Raw genomic sequence first — 25,826 nt, 5'->3', positions numbered from 1 at the left:
ATTAAAGATATTAAATTCATAGTTTAAAACTCCTTTACATAGAAAACCTCAGACCCAGATATTTTCATAAATAAGTTCTACCAAACATTTAAGGAAAAATACTGCTAACTCAAAACAAACTTATTCATAAAATGAAAGAAGAGGAAAAACTTCTCAGTATTTTTTTATGAGGTCTGCTTTCCCATAAAAGCAAAACCAGAAAAAGACATTACAAGACAATTATATACTGATTTCCCTCATGAACATAGAAATAAAAATCCTTAACAAATTAAATCCAGCAATTTATAAAAAGGATAACACATCCCTACTACATGAAGTTCATTCCAGGAATGTAAAGTTGGCTTAACATTTAAAAATAATTCAGTGTAGGGCTTCCCTGGTGGCGTAGTGGTTGAGAGTCCGCCTGCCAGTGCAGGGGACATGGGTTCGTGCCCCGGTCCGGGAGGGTCCCACATGCCGCGGAGCGGCTGGGCCCGTGAGCCATGGCCACTGACCCTGTGCGTCCGGAGTCTGTGCTCCGCAACGGGAGAGGCCACAGCAGTGAGAGGCCCGCGTACCGCAAAAAAAAAAAAAAAATTCAGTGTAACTCAATATACTGAAAAAGAAAAATCATATGATCGCCTCAGTAGACACATATAAAGTAGTTGACAACATTCAACTCCCATTCATGACAAAGATTCTCAGTAAAATAGAAACAGAGGAAAAACCCCTCAACCCTATAAAGGGCATTTATGAAAAACCTACAGGTACCTTCATTAATTAATGGTGAAAGACTAATTGCTTTACCCCTAAAATCAGAAATGAGACAGGGATGCCTGCTCTCACCACTTCTATTCAACATTATATTAGAGTTCCTAGACAGTGGAATAAGAGAAGAAAAAGAAATTAAAGGCATAGACTGGAAAGGAAGAAATAAAAGTATCTTTATTTATAGACAACATGACTGTCAAATAGAAAATTCTAATGAATCTAGCAAAAAAAGTTACTAGAATTAATAAGCGACTATAGCAAGGTTGCAGGATACAAGGTCAATATATAGTATCTACTGTGTTTATATATAAGTAACATTTGGAAAAAGAGTTTTAAAAAGAATTATCTTTTACAATAGCATCAAAAATATTAATTATTTAGGGATAAATTTAACAAAATATGTGTTAGGCATGTAAACTGAAAACTTAAAATTATTGCTGAGAGAAATTTTAAAATACCTATATAAATGTAGAAATATACTATGTTCATGAAGACTCAGTATTGGTAAGTGTCAATTCTCCCCAAAATGACTTATAGAGTCAATGCAATTCCAATCACAAGTCAAGTAAGCTTTTGCAGAATAGACATGCTGATTTTACAATTTATATGGCAAAGGTAAGGCCTAGAATAGTCAAACATTTCTAAAAAATAATGAGGTTGAAGGACTTATGCAACCTGGTTATGGTGAGTGAAAGAAGCCAGACATGAAAGACTATATATTGTATGATTCCATTTTTAAATTTTAATTTTTTATACAATTTTTAAAGGTTACTTTCCATTTACAGTTATTACAAAATATTGGCTATATTCCCTATGTTGTACAATACATCCTTGAGCCTACCTTACACCCAACAGTTTGTAACTCCCACTCCCCAACCTGTATATTGCCCCCCACCCACACTGTTAACCACTAGTTTGTTCTCTATATCTGTGAGTCTACTTTTTTTTGTTATATTCACTAGTTTGTCATATTTTTAGATTCCACATATAAGTGATATCATACAGTATTTGTCTTTCTCTCTGACTTATTTCACTTAGCATAACACCCTCCAACTCCATCCATGTTGCTGCAAATAGCAAAACTTCATTTTTTTCTATCCTGAGTGGTATTCCATTGTATATATATACCACATCTTCTTTATCAATTCATCTGTTGATGGATACTTAGGTTGTTTCCATATCTTGGCAATTGTAAATAATGCTACTATGAACATTGGGGTGCATGTATCTTTTAGAATTAGTGTGTTTGGTTTTTTCAGATATATAACCACGAGTAGAATTGCTGGGTCATATGGTAGTTCTATTTTTAGTTTTTTGAGAAACCTCCATACTGTTTTCCACAGTGGCTGCACCAATTTACATTCCCAACAGTGTAAAAGGGTTCCCTTTTCTCCACATTCTCGCCAACATTTGTTATTTGTGTTCTTTTTGATGACAGCCATTCTGACAGGTATGAGGTGATATCTCATTGTGGTTTTGATTTGCATTTCCCTGATGATTAGCAATGTTGAGCATATTTTCATATGCGTGTTGGCCATCTGCATTTCCTCTTTGGAAAAGTGTCTATTCAGCTCTTCTACCCACTTTTAAATTGTGTTGTTTGTGTCACAGGATTCCATTTATATAAAATTCTAGAAAAGACAAATTATAGTGACAGAAAGCACATCAATGGTTATCACGGACCAGAGGGAGGAAAAAGGGAATAACTGCAAAGAGGAACAAAGAAGCTTTTTGAGGTGAAGGAAAATAGTCTATATCTTGTGCATACTGGTGTTTACGTGTGATTCAGTGTGTAGCAGTGTTACATTCTTTGGAAGGCATCAAGTGATAAAAATAAAATTAGCTAATTTTGTTTACCATGAAAGCTATTTTTAAAAGAAAGAAAAATTATTTTAAAATGTAGTTATATATAGGAAGAAAGAGGAAACAGATAGAAGGTACAGAGATGGAAGCTAGATTCATTGCATATACCTTATTTGGTATATATACCTATTTCACATAATTACAAAAGAAAATTAAACATTATACAAGCAATCCCTAAAAATTTAATGTACAATAAAACAAGCTAACCTAATCTGCATTCACTCAAAAGCATAATTCTCTTTGGGGAACTATTCCATGTGACCCTATAACACAGTGATTTGACTATACCCTCCTAGTGGGATATGCTAGCAGGACAAAAAAAAAATTTATTTTTAGTAATCATATTGTTGATGGCAGTGTTATCACACTAGAAGCTATCTGTACTTACTGAGCCTTACCAAAAATGGACTCAGGAGTCAACCTGATAACCCCTCACTTGCCAAAGATGAAACAATATCAATATTATTTTGTTATCAATAAGGATAAAAACTGCAGTGCACTGAAACACATCAAATATCTTTAAATCAATGAATTGCAAAAATTTCACAATTGTTTATAGTATATTTTTAAAAATTAATATTTATTCTGCCTTTTATTATAGGAACTCTACCTGAGGGAAATAAAAAAAGTCAATAAAGGAATCTTTTCTTATAGGAGTACTCCAACTAATAATTAAGGAGGAAATAATATAATTAAAATTCCACCTCTTTATGACATATAGTGATATAATGAATCTAAGACATTGATCATCAGTGGCTACTAACATCCAACAAAGAGAAAAACTAGACATTATATTTTTAGGTAAAGGTAAACAATACCACCTATGAAATATTCTTGCCAAAAATAAAAACAAACAAAAAACTAACCTATACCTGATCAATCTAGACCTAACTATCAATGCAATGGATAGAAGAATATGTTAAATGACACCATGGAGATGCAATCAATGATACACTGACCAAGGGAAATTCTATGGGACAAACCTGATTTCTTTAATAAGTAAGAAATTTTTAAAAAAGGAAATAGTGGGGAAATGATAATATAAGGAATTACCATTGATTTGAAGGGGTATGGTATTGTGATAACACTTAAGAAATAGTGTTTGTTTTAGAGATACATGAAGAAATATTTATAGACCAATTTATATGGTGTCTGGGATTTGCATCAAAATAATATGGAGGTGAAAGGGATATAGGTAAGTTGTAGAGGAAGCAAAATTAGTTATGGATTGATAATTGTTGAAAGGTAGATGAAATTCTTCATTATACTATTCTATTTAGTGCATCTTTGAGACTTCCCATAATAAAAAAAAAGCTAAAAGATACTTGCTATCATAATATAGTAGACTAACAGTTAAATACGAAGAAGATAACTGAGAATGATTTTTAAATGCTCTTTGGAAGCCATCTTATACCTGGTATTTATAGAATGAATCCTTTAAATAGTGTCATAAGTAGCAAATCATACTTTCAGATTCAGGTATTTGAAGAATAATATTTAAATGACAGATCACAATTGTTTATGAAACTAAGATGACATGTAGAATGAAATTAGATTTTTAACTTGAAAATAGAAACATTAAAAACTTAGAAAGATACCAAACAACTTTTTTAAAAGCCAGTCATTAATCTTGCTATTTCCAAAATAAGCCTTATTTTCTTACAATATTGTAGAAAAGAAAGCACTGATCAGGTTGCAGTTACAAGTGAGGCAAAATATCAAAGCTGAGTCTAGTAAGTGTTATTGTGTTCTTATGAGGTGCTCCACTGTTACAAGAATATGTTCTAGAATGAGTATATTAAACTGAGTTTTGCTAAGGGAAATAAACTGAAGTGAATTAACATAGGCATTTGAAACCCAACCTAAGGAATCAGGTCTATCTTACTGTCATGGGTAGCTGATGCAATCTTCACCCTTCTTGATCATCATGTATTCTGGAGCTGCATATTCCCAGTCAGCCCTATTACCCCATTAAATTCAGCAGAGTGAGGGATTTTGCTAACGTTATACCAGATTAGAACCACCAATTTAATGTCAAAACTAATATTAATCCTTTGTTTAACCTACCATGCTTCTCTAACTTGCTGATTGATTTTCCTTATAATACTGTAGTACTCTATTGTGCTGTCAGCTATTTTTCAGAAATAGTTGTTTTTCTCACATCCACCTTCCTACCACATATCCACACATACCAATAACATCACAGGACTTCAGGGGAAGTACCGCTTGATGTCTCAATTCACTTTGAGCCACAAAAGCAGAAATGAAATGTTCTCCTACTACTGCCTCTCATTCAGAGTTTCCCCCTCATTCCAAGCAATATTCAGAAACCTCAAGCAACAAGGGTCAGTAGCATTTGGCCCTTGTCTGAGACCTGATCTAGGGAATGTAAAGAGCTCTTCAGAATAAATGGGCTTAGGTATTTTCATAATCTCTCACTGACCAGACCCCAAAACAAGATTCAGAGTTCTTCATAAGGACTCACATGAATGTAGTTATTTAATACTTATCCAAAGAAATGTACCGCTGAAATGCCACCAAAAATACTTTTATTGTTAAATTATGAGAAGAATGTTACTTAACACTTATTTTAACCTACTATAAGCTAGGCACTCTTCTCATTATTTTATAAATACTAATTTAACATCATAAACCTATAAAGTAGCTACTATAGGCTACCACGTAATGAAACACCACAGTTTTATTAAAGAAGAAACTAAGGTACAGAGATAGTAAATAGTTTATCCTAGGTCACACAGCTAGTACGTAGCAGAGGTGGGATTTGAACCCAGGTTGGGGCTGCTTAACTATTATACTCTGCCACCTCTCTATTAAACTCCTCTGATGCTTCAGCTATGCTACAGCTCACAATATAAACCCCCTTTCTCTCTATAGCTAAATGCCATATTTTAAACATATCAATCAACTTAAGCTTATGTCAGTTTAAAAAGTATCTTTGAACATGTTCTTAAAATCTACATAAAAGACAGTCTTCAGAGCAAGGGTCAAGAGAAAGTTAAGAATAAGTAAACTGAACTAAATATACAATTCCTAATGGTTCATGGATGGACCCTTAACTGTTCATTTACTGAAAAAATATAGGGGGTAAAAGAAAATTTTCTCAATCTGCTACATATTATAATGGCAAAGATTCATCAACTAAAAAAAATGTTGCAAGTTTATTGACTTTTTTCTTTCAATAAGGTAAGTTCATCTCATTTTATGTGCTAGAAGCTTACCTATTCACAATATAGCACAAAAGCTGGCTCCTGGAAGATTATAGGAGCACTGCTTGTGGACAGAATTTTGGAGGTACACAGATGGAAACTAAGCCCACTTCCAGTAGATGCCCATAGGAGACACGTGAAAGCCAGGGAACACACCATAGCAGAAATTTTGTAAAATGTAATCTATGGTCTACACACTTGAAGACATAATGTGAGAGACAAAGTTATATTGCTATATAATTTATTCCTGTGGTTAGCCTATTTTACAATTATTTTGAGAAAATGGCCCAATGACAGGGACAATATCTTGTACTTTGTAGCTGAACTATACTCGTTCTATCAACTGCACTCCCTACCCTTGATAACTAGCACTGCCTAAAAATAGAAATATATTAAAGTTAATTTAAACTTAAGGCATTAGTGATATGAGTATTCTTGTGCTGGGTGGAAGTATCCAATGAAAAAATGTCTTTGCAAGTTCTATTCATGTAGATGTTATAAGAATAATGGAAGAGGTGAACAAAATTCCATAAGCCATTAAGACAGATATAGAGTATCCCAAAGCGAAGGAGAAATTCTCTTGATCTTGGGAAATGAAAAAAGGGAATTTAAATTTTCTTATAAGGAGACCTTAGAGCAAGAGGGGAAATTTTAAGCAGTGGAGGGAAAAAAATCCATTGAGGGCTATAGACAACCAACAATTTAATCAACATTTTAAGAAAGAGAAATAGAAAATCAATTCTCCTGCTCTTAAGACAAAAACATAATAAAAACGTACTTCAGTATTCAGGCTAGACAAAGGGAAAAGATAACAAAACCTAGGAGCAAGAAAAGACCAACACTTCAGACTTACTCTAATTATCATTTCTATTATGATAGCAACCATATGTGGTAATTTTCTTGAATCATTCCAGTTTCAAATATTCTGCACTATTGTTCGGATACATTCATTCGTATTTAACGCATGTTCTGACTCTTGGTTTGGAAAATGTCATCAAGCCTACTTGTACCCAGTCCTCAGGTTCACTCCTGCTGTGGTCCCAGTTCCTCTCCCCATCGACCAGTAGCTGGACACCCTTTGGCTCCCCTATCATTTTCCTCTCAACCACCACCACACTCAGACAACCCCCAGCTCCAATCTGTTTGGGCTCCATAACCTTACCTTCCTTCTCGCTGTGATAGCCAGGATTCCCACCCTGACCAGCCTTCAGACTTCCAGCCCTGAACTGCTCTCCAGGCTATCAATCCAATCCCAACCTCCACCTCAACTGAACAAAATTAGTTTGCTTGCCTCTGTGCCTTGAACTCCCTAATATCGTCTGGCAGCTTTTTGGCCACAAAGTCCCTTTCCACAAACCTCAACAAAAAAAAGCATATTTTAGGTACTTACCTTTAGGTATTTACCTTTGGTCCTCCGACTAAGTTTAGTTCCTCCCTCTGAAAGGTTCTCTCACAGTGCCGTTAAGATGAAGAAATAGTGATGGGAAAATCAGCTCGAGTTCTCAAATATTTACTGAGCATCCACTGTATGTGCCAGGCTAGCATTGCATTCTTCATTAGCTGGTAGGGGATGGAAGTGACATACCCCAATGAATAAGACCTCCTTTGTTCTCAAAATCCTTAGAATTGAATGGGTAAGGGACAGGGGTGAAAACATATCTAGGATATAAGGGTGATTCTTAAGTGAGATAATCTAGCTTCATCAGCATAATGAATTTTGGAGGGAAAGGATGAACTAGGGAAATATGCTTGCCTCTCTCAGTTGTGAGCACAAAAGGGGAAGCAATTGTTTCTGACCCGAAGACTGGGAAAGTCTTTGTGGTGAAAATGGCTTTTAGACTAGCCTGGAAGGGTAAGTAGGTTTTCAGTAGTGGGCAGTGAGAGAAAGGACACGAGAATGTCCTTGGTGTGCCTGCCTATGCTGTTGCCTCCTGGACTCTATCTGGCTGCTCTCACTCATTTTCCAGTGGGGAAGTGTATTACTTTGCTAAGGCTGCTGAAACAAAGTATGACAAACCGAGTGACTTAAACAACAGAAATTTATTGTCTCAAGGTTCTGGAGGCCAGAAGTCCTAGGTCAAGGTTCTTAGCAGTGTTGGTTCCCTCTGAGGGCTGTGAGGGAGAATCTGTTCATGCCTCTTGCCTAGGTTCTGGTGGTTTGGTAGCCAACTTGTCATTCTTTGGCTTATAGAATCACTACCCTGATCTCTACCTTCATCTTCACATGTTTTATTTTTCTCTGTGTATGTGTCATTCTTCAAATTTCCCCTTTTTATAAAGACACCAGTCACTGCACTAAGTATGGTATTAATATATATACACATTTAGAAATGGACAGCTATAACGTAATGAAATGGATTCTTCTGTATTGTTTGTGAAAATCACTATATTTACTATGCATACTGTGTGGATAAATTAGAAAGATTTCTTGTAGCACAAAGGTATTTTCATATTTACAGATTTTTGTTTGGTGGAATATTGTTCTTTTGTAAATTCTTCACCTCAAATCTCACAGCACCTTGAAGAAACATCTCAAGTTTCATGTTTTTAGATTCTCTGTATCTGAACAGACAAGAAAGGCACATTTTATGCCTACAGATTTCAAGTCACAAATGACTTGTTTTCTTCCCATGAGAGGTAAATGAACAAAAGGAACAGATAATGCATTACAGTAAAAACAGGATCCAAATAAAAATATTAGAGAGCTTGGCTCTTGAACAAGCGATAAAAGGTTTAATGCCATCTACTCTTACTGTAAGTTCCGTTAAGAGGATACTCAGTTTAAAAAGGAGGAAAGCAAGAGAAGGTATTTTCATCTTTCCATTTTGGTAATAGGAGTTGTATTGAAAAGGAGTCATACTGGTAATAATACTTTAGATTTTCATAGTGCTTTAGAATTTTCAAAGTGTTCTCACATATTCTATTTCATTCTATTTCATTTGACTACAACAACCCTGTTTGGTGGGCAAAATAAGGGCACTGACCTCCATTTTACAGATAAAGACATTGAGAGAGTTTAAGGGGTCTCCCATTGTGACCCAGCTAATAAATAATAAGAAACACAAAGAATGTATCCAAACCTTCAGAACAGCTTTTTGTTAGCTTTTGGGAACACTACCCTTTGGGAACAGCATGCAGCTTCTCAACGTCAAAACTGAATTGACTTATGAAGCTCTTCACCGAGAATCTGCTGCAAAAGATGTTCAGGCCAAATGTTTATTAGCTGTTTCAGGCCAAAATGTTCATTAGCTGTTAATCAGAGTGTTCCTGATAGAGCTATGTATTATTTCATTAATGGCTGCCAAACATCACATGCGAACAATGAGCTACAGAAAACATAAACACAAGACCGTATCATTCGTCCAAGGTATTAAAAGATAATTTAATTTATTCATTGATTCAACAAACGAGTTGAATGTTGAGCAACTACTATGTGCTATACATTGGGCTACAATATGAGCCAAAGTGAAATCCTCCCACCTTCGTGGAGCTTACTGTTTGTCATGTGTCTAGTGTGCGTGTGTGTGGGGGGGGGGGGAGTACCCATAACTACGTAATTATAAAATGTGAAGTGTACTACGAAAGACAATTGTGACAGAAAGATCTCTTTTAAGCAGATAGACTGGAATAATCAGGAAAGCCCTTTCTGAGGAAGTGATGTATGAGCTGAGATTCAAAGTATGCAGATGAGTTAAGAAGGACAAATGGTGTGGTGGAGGAGGGTATAGTAAAGAGCAAAGAGATAGCAAGCAGAAGAAAGAGAGTGTGCAGCAATGGACTCGAACTGGGAGAGAGCATAGCACATCTTAGAATATGGAGGAATTGTCTATAATAGCCACCTCTACCTTCTCACCTGTTTCTCTCCTTAACACTCTTCCCATCTCCAGCCAGGTTCCCATCTCCACCACTCCACTCACACTATTCTTAAGGTCAGCAAAGACCACCATATTGTAAATCCAACAGGCACTTCTCTGTCATCTCATTCAATCTCTCACTAGCATTCAAATTGCTAATCATACCCCCTCCCTCTTTAAAAAGCTGGTAACAATCTCTGGGTTCACCGTCTCAGTCTTCTTTGCTGGCTTTTCTTCTTCTGCTTGACTTTTCAATATTGGAGCCATAGGGTTGGATCCTAAGCACTTTCCTTTTCTCTATCTACATCTTTAAGACATTGTCACCCAGTCCCATGGTCTTAATCCCACTATGTTGTCAATCTCAAATACATACCTCTAGACCTGGCCTTTCTACTGAGATTCAGATTCATATGTAATTGCCTTATGTCTCCACTTGAATACCAAATCGGCCTCTCAAACTTACGGAAAAAAAGCGGATTCCCATCCCCTCCAACCTGCTTATCTTCTAGTCTTCTCCATCTTAGTAAATGAGTGGTTCACCCCTCATTCTTCTCTTCCCCTTACTCTACCCCCATGTAAATATATTAACAAGTCTCTATCTCCAAAATACATCCTATAATCATTCACTTCTCTCCACCTTTATTACCATTACCCTAATCTGACTAACCAAGCCCAGACAAGTTCACATATTCCCTAACTAGTCTCCCTACAGCCACTCCTTCCCTCTTTAAATCCAAGTCCACCATGGCAAACAGAACGTTCCTTTTAAAATGCAATTCAGATCGCTTCACTGCCTTTCTTGAAATCCTCCAGGGGCTCTCCCTTTCACTTGGAATAAAATCCAAACTCCTTAAGCTAGCCTACAAGCCTTTCATAATCTGGCCCAAGCCCACCTCTTTAACCTCATCTCCTTCCACACTTTTTATCTTTCTTCCACACTGTGGTAGGCAGAATAATGCCTCCCTCCCCAAGATAGCCACATCCTAACCCCTGGAACCTGTGAATATGTTACCTTACATGGCTAAAGGGAACTGCGACTGCAGATGAAATTAAGGTTGCTAATCAACTGACCTTGAAATGGGAGGATTATCCTTGATCATCTGGGAGGTCCAATGTAATCAGAAGGGTTCTTAAAAGTAGAATAGGGAGGCAGAAGACTCAGAGTCAGAGAATAAGATATGACTACAGCAGCAAGGTCATCAACATGATGCAGCGTGGGAAAGACTCAATCCACGTTGCTTTGAAGATGGAGGCAGAGGGTCATGGGCCAAGGGGTGTGGGCAGCTTCTAGAGGCTGGAAAATGCAAAGAAATGTATTCTCCCCTAGAGCCTCTAGAAAGGACTACAGTCCTGCTGATACCTTCATTTTAGCCCAAAGAGACCCATTTCACACTTCTGACTGCCAGGACTATGAAGAATGTAAATTTGTTTTGCTTTAAGCCACTAAATTTGTGGTAATTTTTACACAGTAATAGAAAACTAATATACTACCTCACAATGAACCAGACATACTAGCCTATTCCATGAACAAACTTGTTTCTGCCTCAGAGCTTTTATTTTTATGGTCATCACTACGTGGAATGCTATGTCCCCACATATTAACACGGCTGACCTGGCTCCTTCTTGTCATTTTGAACTCAACTTCACAGAGTGGTCTTCCTTGACCACTTCTAAGTAGCTAGTCATCACTTTCTTTCTATCACATTATGTTTCATTTTCTTTGTAGCATTTTTACCATCTGAAATTATCTCTGAAAGTTATTGTAGCCTAATTCCCTACTATATTTTTTGTGAGAAGAGGACCCCTGCCCTTGTTCACCACTGTATCCTTGGTCCCTGAGCAGTATCTGGCACAAGGTACATGCTTAGTCATAAATGTTAACCACTAAATAAATGATACCCCCTACAGGTGGAGAATAAAGGGTACTGGAGAGAAGGGTGTGAGAAAAGGCTGGAGAAGTGGACCGAGGCAGATCACGTGGTATCTCAGAGTCCTTGTTAAGAACGCTGAGCTTTACCTTAAGAACACTAAGAAGCCATGGAAAAACTGTAGGCAGGGGAGTAATGTATTTATATTTCTGATTTTAAAAGATTATTTGGTGACAGACTGGAATGAGAGCAATGGTTTATGTGAATGTAAGGAGAAGAGATATGAAGAATGCTGTTGGGTAGACTAGGTGAAAAATGATGGTAAACTTGGACTAGGGTAGTAGCAGTGAAAAAGCTAATGTATTAGAATGTATTAGAGATATAATTTGGAATTTAAATGAACAAGACTAGGTGACAGATTGGGACATAAGGAGTCCAAATGAATAGAGCTCAAGAATGACTTTCAGATTTATATTCTAAGCAACTTAGAAGACTACAGTGCCAATTTCTAAGATGGGAAAACTGAAGAAGGATCAGGCCTGAGTGTGTATACTGTGGGGGAGAAGATTGGAAGCTCAGTTTCATCTGTGTTATATTTGAGTTGTCCTCAAGGCATTAAAGTGGTGACATCATATGTACAGCTAAATGTTGAGCCAGGAATTCAGATTAGAAGCAATGTGTTTTGAAGCTAGAAACAGTCAAAGCCATGGGACTGGATGAAATAATAATCTAGGGAGAAAGCATAAAGAAAGAGCATTCAGAGCACTGCAAGTTCTCCTGTTCTGAGAAGCCTTACCAGTGTTCCTCATTGCAACCAGAAAGCTGACCACAGTCAGGCTGGGAAGATGCCTGTTTGTACTTTGAAAATTCACTCAGTCCATTCAAACTACCATGGGTGGGATTCCTTCTTTTCCACTCCTCGTTGCAGATTTAGGTAAAGAAGGAGCAGGCAAAGGAGACTGACAAAGGGCAGTTAAGGAGATTGAGGGAAACCTGGAGAACTTCACTTCATACGATCTATAATGATACCCCAAGTTAAAAGAACAGAGGAAAACAGTGATTTGTGTGGGATAAACGACTCCTTCCTTAGCAGAGCATTATGAAACCAAGCCTCCCATTTTACCTAAATTCTCACACTGGATGGAAATTTAGGGAGTATGTGTCTCAAGGACACACAATGCCGGATGCAACTAGTTTTCCTATAACAATATTATCAAAAGGGTGATTTGTCAAAGGACCTGTCTCTCCAGGTGTGTGCTACAGGCGGCAGCCAAACTCAAGCACCCTGATCCATTTCACTGTGGAGGTCAGATGGCACCTCCCAATTCTGTAATCCAGAGGTTCTCAAAGTGGGGACCCCGGGGTTCCCAAGACCCCTTCAGGCAGGCTGCAAAGCCAAAACTATTTTCACAATAATACCAAGATGTTATTTACAGACTAGATGACATGTGATATCACAAGAGACTGAATGTTGAAACAGAATACATTAAGAGATTCACAAAAATGTAACACAACGCCACTCTTTCTTTGTTTTGTAGACACTTTACACGAACATGTTAACGTGTAAGGGTTTCATTACTGTGAGTTTTAAATAAATTGAAATTTTAAAACTTCCCCGTTTTAATTTCTGACAGTAAATATTAACAGATAAAAACCCAGATGAACAGAACCTCTTCGGGGTCCTCAGTAAATTTTAGCTGTGTGAAGAAATCCTGGACCAAAGTTTGACAGGCACTGTCCTAAAAGGCCACCAGAATGGTTCTGAAACCAGGGACAAAGGACAGCAGGCTCCCCATCCCCTCCCTCTGACCCGCAAAGCCTCATCTGTGCGGGAACTTCAGGACGCTCTCTCCCAAAGCCACGGGTTTGGCTCCCAGACCCCGGGTCTCACCTGGAAGCCTTGCCGCCTCGAGACCCGGCGGCTTCTCGGGTCCGCACCCCCGGCCCAGCCCGGGTCCAGCACGTGCACGCCTCCCGGTCACTGTCACGGGGCCGTGGGTGTCATTTACTCGCGGAAGGAACAGTGCAAATAACCGGGAGGAGGAAATACGTGGGGGACCGGCTGGAGGCCGGCGCGGGGACCGGGCCGGAGTGGCCGGGGCCTGGGCCCCCTCCGCGGCCGGGCCGCCCCCTCGGACGGGCCGCTCCCGGCCTCGGGTCTCGGGAGTCCCAGGAGCCGCCGTTCTCCGTCGGAGGCCCGGCCCTCGCCCGCCTTGGACTCCTGATGGAATATTCGGCCCCGCCGGCCTGGGCAGTTTCATGGTTCTCTGGGGCCCTTTCCTCTCCTTAGACCGGGAAACTCGGGGCAAAGTCCTTCACATCCTCGTCCGTCGTCATCGTCGTCGTCTTCGTCGTCGTCTGGGTCAACGTGGTGAGTCAACGTGGTGAGGAGTACGCGACGCCCCGAGGCGCTGTTAGCGTTGCCTCTCAGGACCTCAGACTCTTGAGTCTGCGCAGTAGAGGCCAAGCGATCTCCCTCCAACACACGCCCGTTCTTGCGGCTGGGAGCAGGGGCGGGGCGTCTTCGGGGGGCGGGGCAGCCTCGAAAGAAGGCGGGGTCAGCAGGTTGGGTTTTGCCTAGCATTAATAAGCTTTGGTTGATAAGAACTGGGAGTATATTTTTTTTTGCTTCTGTTTATAGAGGGTGGAAATGTGTTTTAAGAATTAAAAACACTCTAAGGAGTATATATAAATAATAGTTTGAAAGAGTAGAGCCAGCCTACCCCACCTAAGGAGGACTGTGCAGAGGGAGCACTGATGCAGAGGAGAGAAATTAAGATCATATTGACCAGTTTTGCATTCGAGGAGTCAACCAACCTTTGATTTAAAATATTTGGGAAAAAAATTCCAGAAAGTTCCAAAAAGCAAAATTTGAATTTGTGGAGCACTGGTAGGTAACTACTTACATAGTACTTACAACTATTTGCATAGCATTTACATTGTATTAGTATTATAAGTAATTTAGAGATGATTTTAAATATATGGGAGGGAGGACATGCATAGGTTATGTAGGTTATGTGCGCATACTATATGCCATGTAACATAAGGGACTTGAGCATCTGGGGAGTTTGGTATCTGAGGGGGTCCTGGAACCAACCCCCCATCTGTGTACCGAGGCACAACTGTACTTAGCTCAGCCTCTGCCAGCAAACCCTGACAACTGTCAGCGGCCATTCTGGGGCCCACTGTCTGTCAACATCTGAGTGAGCACCCACCTTCTCCTGTCCTGAGATACCACAGAGCAGTGTGTGGCCCAGCAGGAAAGATTCCTGTCTGTACTTAGAGACTTTTCTCCATCCTTGGACCACCATGGGTGGAACACTGAACACCCCAGTGGCAGTGGTGGTGTGAAAGGGAAAGTCCTGACCACCTGGACATGGTTGAGAGTTAAAGGACCAGCTCAAGATTTACACCCCTCTCCATCCCCAAGTCCAACAGTGGTGAAACCCCCTCCTTCTTGGTGGGGGGGGGGAGGGGGTTTGAATCCAGAAGGTCATGACCCAAAGGACTTGATCACAGGCCAAGGAATGACTTTTAAGTTCAAAGGAGCTAGTCAGGGTCCGGCTGAGCAGCAGGTTCTGAGAACTTGAGCTTAAAAGGGAGTGGAAACCTTCACTAACTCTCAGAGCAAAAGGTGCTCTGTCTCACAAACTCCAAACACTAGGCTCTAATAGCCTCTCTGTCTCCACAATTGACACTGTCTACTAGATATTTTCTATGTGTATCTGAGTCTTCCAATTAAAAAAGGAGTCTTTCTTCTTGCAACTTAGCTTTCCAATATCCAGTCTAGATTGTCTAACCATTATAATTTTTTTACATAATTTGTGATGCCAAAGTAGGGTAAGCTCAACAAACCATGCTGACTAAATTCAGAAGAACAATAAGCAAATTAACAGATTACAGTTCTGATCCTTCTATTGCTAAATCTAATGATTTTTGTGTAAACAGGACTATTTGATAGATGTATATACCTTAAAATACATTCAATTTCTGGCTCCCCAGGGTGAGATCCATCTATCTATCTATCTATCTATCTATCTATCTATCTATCTATCATTGGATAGGTAACAGAGCTACAGATTTAGAAGCAGGTGCCTTGGTAGAAATTCAAATTTTCATGTACCAAATGTTCATGGTCACTTGTAGTGCTAATCATTGCTGGATATTTTACATTGAAAAATATTACCCATTTCAAACAATGACCTTCACACTGAAAATGCAAACCCTAGTTAGAAACCCCTGAGCCAGCTAATGTAAAGCTTTATGTATGTGCTTAAGATCAAGGCAAATTACAATATACATAGTTTTAATGCACGGGAAATGTGAAGAAAATAGCATAAGAATCTCTGAAACGCATTCCTAAAACTACAAAGGATTTGGCAACCATTAGAAGAACTGCATCCTGGCAACTACTCTTCAGAAGCTTGGCAAGTCTGAAAAGTTGACCAACACTCAATGTCCAACAAGAATTGAGTCAGACTGTGTATTATGTTCAGTTCTGTTCAACATTTTCTGTGCTGTTGTATTTGAGAATGTAATAAGGGATGTAGAAAGCTGTGTCACAATATATATTTTGACATCTGGGAGACTCGTTCACCTTACCAGATTACAAACATTATCATGTATCATTGACAAGGACACAGAAATTGTAGGATGTGGACGGATGACTGTGTTCTAAAGCACAGAAGCCAAAGAAGCAAGCAATTTATCACTTGCTGCTTTGCAGAGTCAGCAAAGCACAGGGGCTGGCAGTGAGCCTTGAGGAGCCTGAGATCAAATACCAGTTTACACAAGGGAAATATTGTACCAAGTCCATGAGTTTTCTTAGAAAATGAGAACTGTCACTGGGTTCTGCCTCTTAGGTTAAACATTATCCAGTAATGATTGATGCAGAAGGAGAGAACTGAATTGAGAGGGAGGAAGGTGAGAAGCGTGTGCACCAGAAGAAAAAGAAGCATTCTTATTATGTAGAGATTGACAAAAGTGACAATCACATGGCTCCCAGGTCGAAACTTAAGGCAAGTAACATGATGGTTAAGTATCAGGGCTCGGGAGTACTGGGTTTGAATCCTGGCTTTGTCAAGTCACAACTTTACAAATTGGGCAAGTGAATTTCAAACCTATTTAATGGGGATGATAATGATGGTATCATAAAGAATTAAGGAATATATAGAATGGGTAAACAACAAGGTCCTACTGTATAGCACAAGGAACTATATTCAATATCCTATGATAAACCATAGTGGAAAAGAATATGAAAAAGAATGTATATATATGTATAACTGAATCACTTTGCTGTACAGCAGAAATTAACACAACTTTGTAAATCAACTGTACTTCAATTTTAAAAAAAGAATTAAGTAAGGAGATGCATGTTCAAGAGGGTCTTTGGCATGGAGTGGCAGGAGAAGGCCAGCAGGAGTGAAGTTCTAGGCTAAGCCCGTCGACAAGTATTGAACTATGCTCTCATCTCAGCCCTGTGATGGGCCAGACATGAAAGGGACACTGTTGCAACACAGACTGGTTGTAATGAAGCAGAAGCGACGTGACCACCGACAGGTGAGCATGAGAGACTTCTGGAAGATTCACTCGAACACAGACCCAAACACAGTTCAAGTTGTCATAGGTTATTTGGACTCCACGAGGGAAAGAATGCTGACTTTACATGATTATCACAGTCTTAACCACACAGATTTCCCAGGGCATAGTGCACAGAACCTGGCACCGAGTCAGGAGCCCTAAACTCTTCTCAGCTCCCCAGGTCTTTAGCTCATTTGATTTTAAGCACTGCGTTGACCCTCTCTGCTTCTCAGCCAATATGTGAAGGTAATAGATTTTTGACTGCTTGCCTAACACGTTTTGTTAAGAATATAGAGAGAATGATTTGCAAGCATTTTCGGGGGAAAACAAATTTAAGATATAGGAAAGGGGCTATAATTCTTAAGTTTAGTATGAGATCATTAAATTTTCTTTGTGGATAAAGAAGATGTGGTACATATATACAATGGAATATTACTCAGCCATCAAAAAGAACGAAATAATGCCATTTGCAGCAACATGGATGGACCTAGAGATTATCATACTAAGTGAAGTAAGTCAGAAGGAGAAAGACAGGACTTCCCTGGTGGCGCAGTGGTTGAGAATCTGCCTGCCAATGCAGGGGACACGGGTTCGATCCCTTGTCTGGGAAGATCCCACGTGTTGCGGAGCAACTAAGCCCGTGCGCCACAACTACTGAGCCTGTGCTCTAGAGCCCGCGAGCCACAGCTACTGAGCCCATGCGCCACAACTACTGAAGGCCGTGTGCCTAGAGCCCGTGCTCTGCAACAGGAGAAGCCACCGCAGTGAGAAGCCCATGCACCGCAACAAAGAGTAGCCCCGCTCACTGCAACGAAGACCCAACACAGCAAAAAAGAAAAAAAGGAGAAAGACAAATACCATATGATATCTCTTATTTGTGGAATCTAATATATAACACAAATCAACATATCTACGAAACAGAAACAGACTCACAGACATGAAGAACAGACTTGTGGTTGCCAAGGGGAAGGGGAGGATAGGGGAGGGATGGACTGGGAATTTAGGATTAGCAGAGGCAAACTATTATATATAGGATGGATAAACAGCAAGGTTCTCCTGTATAGCACAGGGAACTATATTCAATATCTTGTGATAAACCATAATGGAAAAGAATATGAAAAAGAATATGTATATGTATAACTGAGTCACTTTGCTGTACAGAAGAAATTAACACAAAGTTGTAAATCAACTATGCCTCAATAAAATTTTTATAAAATTAAAAAATATATATTCTTTGAATTGAACTTAATGGTTCACTGTGGTCACAATTGATGGCTATGCATAACATACACATATATGAATAGAATGTACATAAATACGCAACCATAGCTCTGTATTTAGAAACAGGTGACCTGGGATTCAGTCCCAGTTCTGACACTAACTAGCTCTGTAACTTTAAACAAGTTAGTTAACCCTTCTTCTCTTTTGTTTTCTCCAGATGAAGAACACAGATAATAAATTCCCAACAGCATTATTTTGAGAATCAAACACACTTGAATGAAGAGTTTACGATTTCCTCTGAAAAATACAATGTTTGTAATTGGTATCAATAAGACATTTAAAATTTTTAATTGTGGTAAAATACACATAACATAACATTCACCATCTTCACCATTTCTAAATGTATATATACAGTTGTAGTGTTATGTACATTCACACTACGGTACAACCAATTTCTAGAACTTTTTCACCTTGCAAAATCGAGGCTCTATACCCCTTAAATAACAACTCCCCACCCCTCTCTCAACTCAGTTCCTGGCAACCACCATTCTATCAGGTTGGCCAAAAAGTTTAAGAAAAGCACAAATGAATTTTTTGGCCAAACCAATACTTTCTGTCTTTATGAATTGACTACTCTAAGTACTTATAAGTGGGATCATACAATATTTGTCTTTTCATGACTGGTTTATTTCACTTAGCATAATGTCCTCGAGTTTCATTCATGTTGTAGCCTGTTAGAATTTCCTTCCTTTTTAAGGCTGAATAATATTCCTCTATAGGATATTAACATGAATAATGTTCCTTCTTTTGGGTGCTCATTATTTGTAATTCTTGGTCTTCCTTCTGGAGATATTTTAAGCTTCAATCTCTACCAATGTGTATTATCTTTCTATGTGGTTCATTTATCACAACTAGCATGATAAACTCATTCCTTTCACATCAAATGCTATTCTGCTTTCTTCTGAGAATATCTGGTTTATAAAAAAAAAAAAAATGAAGAGCGTGACAGTAACTATAATAGGCCAGTGCTGTACCTACTTGACACAAAAAGCATTTCAACAAATTCCACGTGATTTATAATAGTCTCTTAATTTAGCTGTGCCGAGAGAAATTGCAATGATTTGGTGTGTCTGTCACTATCCTCAAAGAAAAGCCATTTTTCACAAGACCTATCATGTCCATTATTATAATTGATAATGTGGTCTAATGCTAAAGTTTAGTGTTGCTGATTCTGCAGGGAGAGAAGTTTGCCTAAGCTAGAAAGCACCTACTTTATATAATTTTTTGCAACCGCTTATTAAAGGAAAATTACCCAAACACACATACATTTATAGGATACAGTACTCCATAGAGATTGGTTACTGAGTATTTTATTTCAAGGGTTTTAAAAAATTATCTTACTTTTCCCCTCCATTAGTGAAAATACTTTTATGTAGCTTTTTATCTTACTACAAGAGAGAATTTAAAGCCAATCTCAGATATTTCTAAGTCACTTCTCAGAGTTGTTTGGATTTTTATTCCAAATAAGGAAACGGCAGTTTTTCTTTCTCAGCTTTTATTTGCATGCAATTTGAATCGTTTTCTCAAACATGAAATGTTTCAGTACACAGAGGATGAAATGAATTTGATATGACTATCAAGGAACTTCCAGAGAGAAGTTTGGACCTTTTGTATGTCTTGGCTTATCGTTTCCCACTGCAATGTTCTCTCTCAGTCTGAGCCAATAATTTTCTCTGTGTATTGCAGCAAACTGGTGTGCATGATGTGACACAGCATTGATCACAGGCTGAAAGGAATTGCTTCTCATTCATGCATAGTTTATCCTGTGTGTTGAGCTTGAGCGGGGGATGATAAGGTCCCTGAGGGTGGGGTGCCCAAGATCATTCCCTCCAGACTCAGCCGCATTCACCCTCTTGGCAGCTGCTTTGTTTTGAGGTTACACCTATAAAATGGTGCAACACTTCAGTTTATCAAATGTTGACTTTACCTCCTCTAAATATTGGTTAATTTTTATATGCCAATCACTATCACATATTCTCTACATAAATTATTGTTAACTAAATTCTGGTTGATGTACCACTGAATTTAAGACTAGATGGAAACTGAATAACTTAGTCTCAATGGAATCAAATTAGACATGATAGCATCATATCACCTAGGAAAATAAGAGTTAGATAACTTTACTGTAATCTACTCCACTTTCATACTTAAACAAAAGATATTTCTCATTTCTTCAAAGTAGTTATTTCCAATTTAACTTGGAAATGAAATATTCATTTATATCCTAGGAAAGACTGACTAACCAGATAATATCATAATTATGGAAAGGAAAACAGTAGGAATAATGGAATATTCAAGAAAAATGTGGACTTAGAGAATGCAGGGTTATAAGAAATACAGAGAAGAGAAAATGGCCCATCAGACTTTAATCATTTTTTTTCTTACTTTCAATTTTATCTTTTGGGGAAAAAAATCTTTATTAAGGATATAATACAATCACCAATGATTCTATATCAATTTGCTTATGACTTCCGTAGGACACAGAACAATGATTATGAGCTATGACTTTGGGGTCAGACAGACCTAAATTTGAATCTCAGCTTTACTACTTAGTAGCTGTCTTATATTGGGAAAGATACTTAAATTTTATGGTTCTCAGGTTTCCAGTCTAAAAATTGGAACTGACTAATTCCACTCCCTGTCTCACAGGATTTGTGTGTGTGCTAAATGAAATATGCTTGTATATACTTAGCAGAATGTCTGTACATAGTCAGTGTTCAATAAAGTTTAGCTGTGGTTGATGAAATTATTCTGATGACAATGACTGTCCATAATGAGCTTAAGAGTTCCTACTCCAGTTCCTTAAAAAACTAAAAATAGAACTACCATACGACCCAGCAATCCCACTACTGGGCATATACCCTGAGAAAAGCATAATTCAAAAAGAATCATGTACCACAATGTTCATTGCAGCTTTATGTACAATAGCCAGGACATGGAAGCAGCTTAAGTGTCCATCGACAGATGAATGGATAAAGAAGGTGTGGCACATATATACAATGGAATATTACTCAGCCATAAAAAGAAACGAAACTGAGTTATTTGTAGTGAGGTGGATGGACCTAGAGTCTGTCATACAGAGTGAAGTAAGTCAGAAAGAGAAAAAGAAATACTGTATGCTAACACATATATATGGAATCAAAAAACAAAAAAGGTTATGAAGAACCTATGGGCAGGACAGGAATAAAGACGCAGATGTAGAGAATGGACGTGAGGGCACGGGGAGGGGGAAGGGTAAGCTGGGACGAAGTGAGAGAGTGGCATGTACATATATACACTACCAAATGTAAAATAGATAGCTAGTGGGAAGCAGCCGCATCGCAGAGGGAGATCAGCTCGGTGGTGCTTTGTGACCACCTAGAGGGGTGGGATAGGGAGGGGATATGGGGATATATGTATATGTATAGCTGATTCACTTTGTTATAAAGCAGAAACTAACATACTTATAAAGCAGAAAGTAACACACCATTGTAAAGCAATTATACGCCAATAAAGATGTTAAAAAAAAAAAGAGTTCCTACTCCAAATATTTTTGGCTAGATGCAGAGAATCAAACTTTTGATGCAATTATTAAAAGCCACACCATTACTTTTTGATTTGTGAGAAATGTTCAGAGACCAGAACTTCCTAATGCAGGATTTAAAGAAATTGAATGAGAGGAATAAGAATTCTTTGCTAAAACAAAATTGTTGTAGTAGAAACATTGAAGACTATTCCCATTATAAATGATTCTAACTGGCAACCTCATAAACTTTAATGTTCTAGACAAAAATTTTCAGGGAAGTCTTTTCAGTATTTTCAGTTTGGGTCCTGCAGGTTTCAATTTGATATATAAGATGACTAATGCCACTAGGAGGTGGGATTTGACAAAGAGTTTTTTGGATTCTAAAGAAAGATAATACTTCTATTCATGGAGAGTGAAAATATATCTTGAGTGGGCAAAACCTACCTGCCTGAAGGTTGAGGCCAAATTAGATAATTACATTTTTTTTTTTAACTGTGACATATAACTTACATACAGAACAATGCAAAAACAAGTAATCACCACCCAGGTCAAGAGATGTAATTACTACCAAGGAAACCTCAGATCAAGAAAGACAACATTGTCAGAACCCCAGAAGCCAAAACTACTACCCTCATTTTCATTGTTTCCAGCAAGAGGGTTGATTGAAATAATCTAGCTGGCTGTTTGCAGAAAAGCAAGGTCTGGGTGACTTTTAGAGACTTCTTTTCATCTTACCTTTCAATAATCAGCTCAAAAGTAGAGGTCAACATGAGGTCAGCATGTCCTGTATAGGTCTCTAATGTAGCAGGTAGCAGGGGGCTACCCTAAGTTGGAGGTCAAGGACCTCCACTGGGCATTAGGCAAAACTCAGCTGACCTGAAGGAATGGAAAAAAACTAGAAAAATTCTTATATAACACTCATGAGTATCTCCCATGATAAAGTCTAGTCACGTAAAGGAATTACTGGTGGCTTCCTCTTTCACTGAAACTGCGCAATATTTATTACATCTCCTTCCCTCTCATCTCCTCTCCTTTGCCTCACCAGATCTCACCCACTCACTCACTTAGCAATTCTTTGGGGAGCTCCAGAGACTTAGTGACTTTTACTTCTAAATTTCAAATTCCCTTATAAACAAAGACCCCTTTTCCTATTGATTTTGTCCCAGTTTTCTGGAAGCTCTAAATGATTCTTGGCTTCTCTACATCAGTCTCAGAGTAATCACTTTCTTTTCCCTTTGGAGCTTCTTAAAACAAATCAGCATAATTGTGTCTACTTACCCCTTTAGCATAAAGCCTTCATTCTAGTATTTAAAACCACTCAATGGTCTCAGAAAAGTTTTCTTCACATTTTTGTTCACTCTTTATTTTTAAAGCAAGTAAAAGCAAGCAATCCAAATATTTGATTTATTTTTATTGACAAGAAGACCCAGAGAAAAGAAAACCCTTTCTTCCTGAGAAGGTAAAAGTCTATCTGACCACAACATTACTCTTCAAACATAATCCCTTAAAATATAAGACTCTTTCTTAGGAGACAAGCACACTCAAAGCCATCATTATTCAGCTGAACTGTGTCAGATGAAATGTATCTTTTTACTTCTCTCCAAGGTCAATAATAATACCACATACAAAAGGAAAATTATATCCATGTACACAAAAAAAGGGCTTTTCAGAGGGAAACTTGAAACATTAGATGCTCTGTTTCTCACTGTAAATATGTATTCTCTACTCTGGAAAGGGCCACATGGATCTTTGCAGTAGTTGCTTAAGGTGACAGACGATGATCAATGTCAGTTCCACTTTCCATGAAAAAAGACAAATCACTGCTCAGGTATAACCAAGGGTTTCCAGCCCATACAAGGAATTTTCTGAGTGTTTCCCATAAGATAAGTAGCCAGATTTACAAGGGTACAAGGATGTTCACCACAACATTTCATTTTTAAAATAATAAATCCTGGAAGCAATCTAAAACTTCATTAATACAGAATTGGTTAAGTAAACTATGGTCTGGCCATATATTAGAATACTATGTAACCTTCTGACAGATGATGTATATCTACATTCATAGACAGGGAAAGATCTATACGACACCTCGATTTAAAAGCAGATTATGAAACAATACATATAATTCACTTTATTTGAAATTGCACACTCATGCATATGTATGTATGTGTATAGAGAGACGGTCCCCTAAAGGTTTAGAATGCCTAACTCTGAGTGGTGTGATTAGGAGTAATGTTTACTTTCTTCAGAGTGTTTTGAACTTGCTCAAGGTTAAAATTACCTGATTTTTCCGTGACATGGATTTCACCAAAATAAAAAGCCAGGAGTATATATTATAATTAAAATCAGAAGAAAAGTGAAATTACCTTTATTTTGGAAAAGAATTATCTGGCTAATTGATTTAGTTCTTCATTCTGTTTCAAAAGTAGCAATTGGCTAGAAAATGAGGCATAGAGATTTAGTGAAAGAATCACCTTCAGTGTGGACTACGTACAATGTCTCAGAGATATTCCTATACTCCAGTTTTCCCAGGAATATTTTATAGCAGATTTTAATCTGGGGCATTTTCAAATTTACCCTACATGTAAAAATCAAATGATAATGAAATAGCTAATTATTACTTGGTATTTCTATATTATTTCTCTGTTGTAGCCTTTAGCAGAAACTGAGTATTAAAAATGTGAAAAGCACTTGAGTTTGTGCCCTCTTGATTTTTCTATGAAAATATTTTGGAAGACTGCCACGCATGTGTTCAACACATGTTTTATACTAGAAATGTTTTGCCCTAATCACAAACTGATGGAATAACCATGATAATTTGTGTTCTTTTGTTCACATGCTTCAATGTTTTGTTCATTTGTTTGAAATATGTGCTTTGTTTTTAGCTAAAATCAGGTTCATGTGCTGAGAAATAAAAGCTGTGTATTTCCATAGCCATATTCTTGTAACATGAGCTCTGTAAAAGATCTTAGAAATAAGTTAATAATCACTTGGCATCAAGTGAAAAGAAAACTATAACGGGATATGTTTTCATAGTAAGAACATTTGATTTTGGTCAAACTCATGTCAAAGAAGAATTAGAATTAATTTTAGCCTTGGTATGACTAAGATATGGACAACCAGATTATCTTAATAGTAAACATATTTTTACATTCAGAATTGCTTACTCTTAGGCACAGAGTTTTCGTTTCGAACACTGTAGCCTCATACAGCAGATCCATCATGTATCCAAAAACCTCAACTGTCCAAATCACCAATGAGAATCAAAGGCGAAAAAGAAAAATGCTCCTGAGCATTAAAATAGAAATGGTCCTCACTTAGAGCTCTACAAAAGATTAAGAAGCTCAAATTCAGAAAGACCTTTAAAACTCCAACTGAAAGTAATATGAAGTAGTGACTGTTGACATTATGATAGCCCAAGAGGAAACAGCAAAGCTATAAAGCAAGCATGATCAGAAAACTGAAGTCTGGGGCCAATTCCCATTGGATCAGTGTACTTTCTAAGGGGAGTAGCGCTGATGGCAAAATACAGTAATGGATGTCTTAATGACATTTATTATTTGCTCCCCAAATCCACATCCTCCAGCTGTGCTTTGTGTATTGGGGCCACCTACGGCTCTCAGTGCTTTTGTGGATTGGCTGTGAGTTGCCACTTGTGAAGTGTATGGGCAGCAATTCTAGGTATTCGGAGGAGAGAAGGTTCATCCATTTATCTACCCTCCTCGGTTATCCCGGTTTTATTCTCATTGCTTGTATTTATATGAGTTAATAGGATGGAAATAAAGAACACAATTTCAGTGCACAGTGCCTTGCAAGTGAAAATATGGCTAAAACAATGATATATTTTGGCCTGGAGCATTTTCGTATTTATACTGGGAGACATTTCTAGGTTTCTTGT

Source organism: Monodon monoceros, unplaced genomic scaffold (assembly GCF_005190385.1).
Source record: "Monodon monoceros isolate NGI ecotype Baffin Bay Population unplaced genomic scaffold, NGI_Narwhal_1 Super_Scaffold_1, whole genome shotgun sequence".
Taxonomy (NCBI): domain Eukaryota; kingdom Metazoa; phylum Chordata; class Mammalia; order Artiodactyla; family Monodontidae; genus Monodon; species Monodon monoceros.
Note: the sequence above shows the minus strand (reverse complement) of the source record.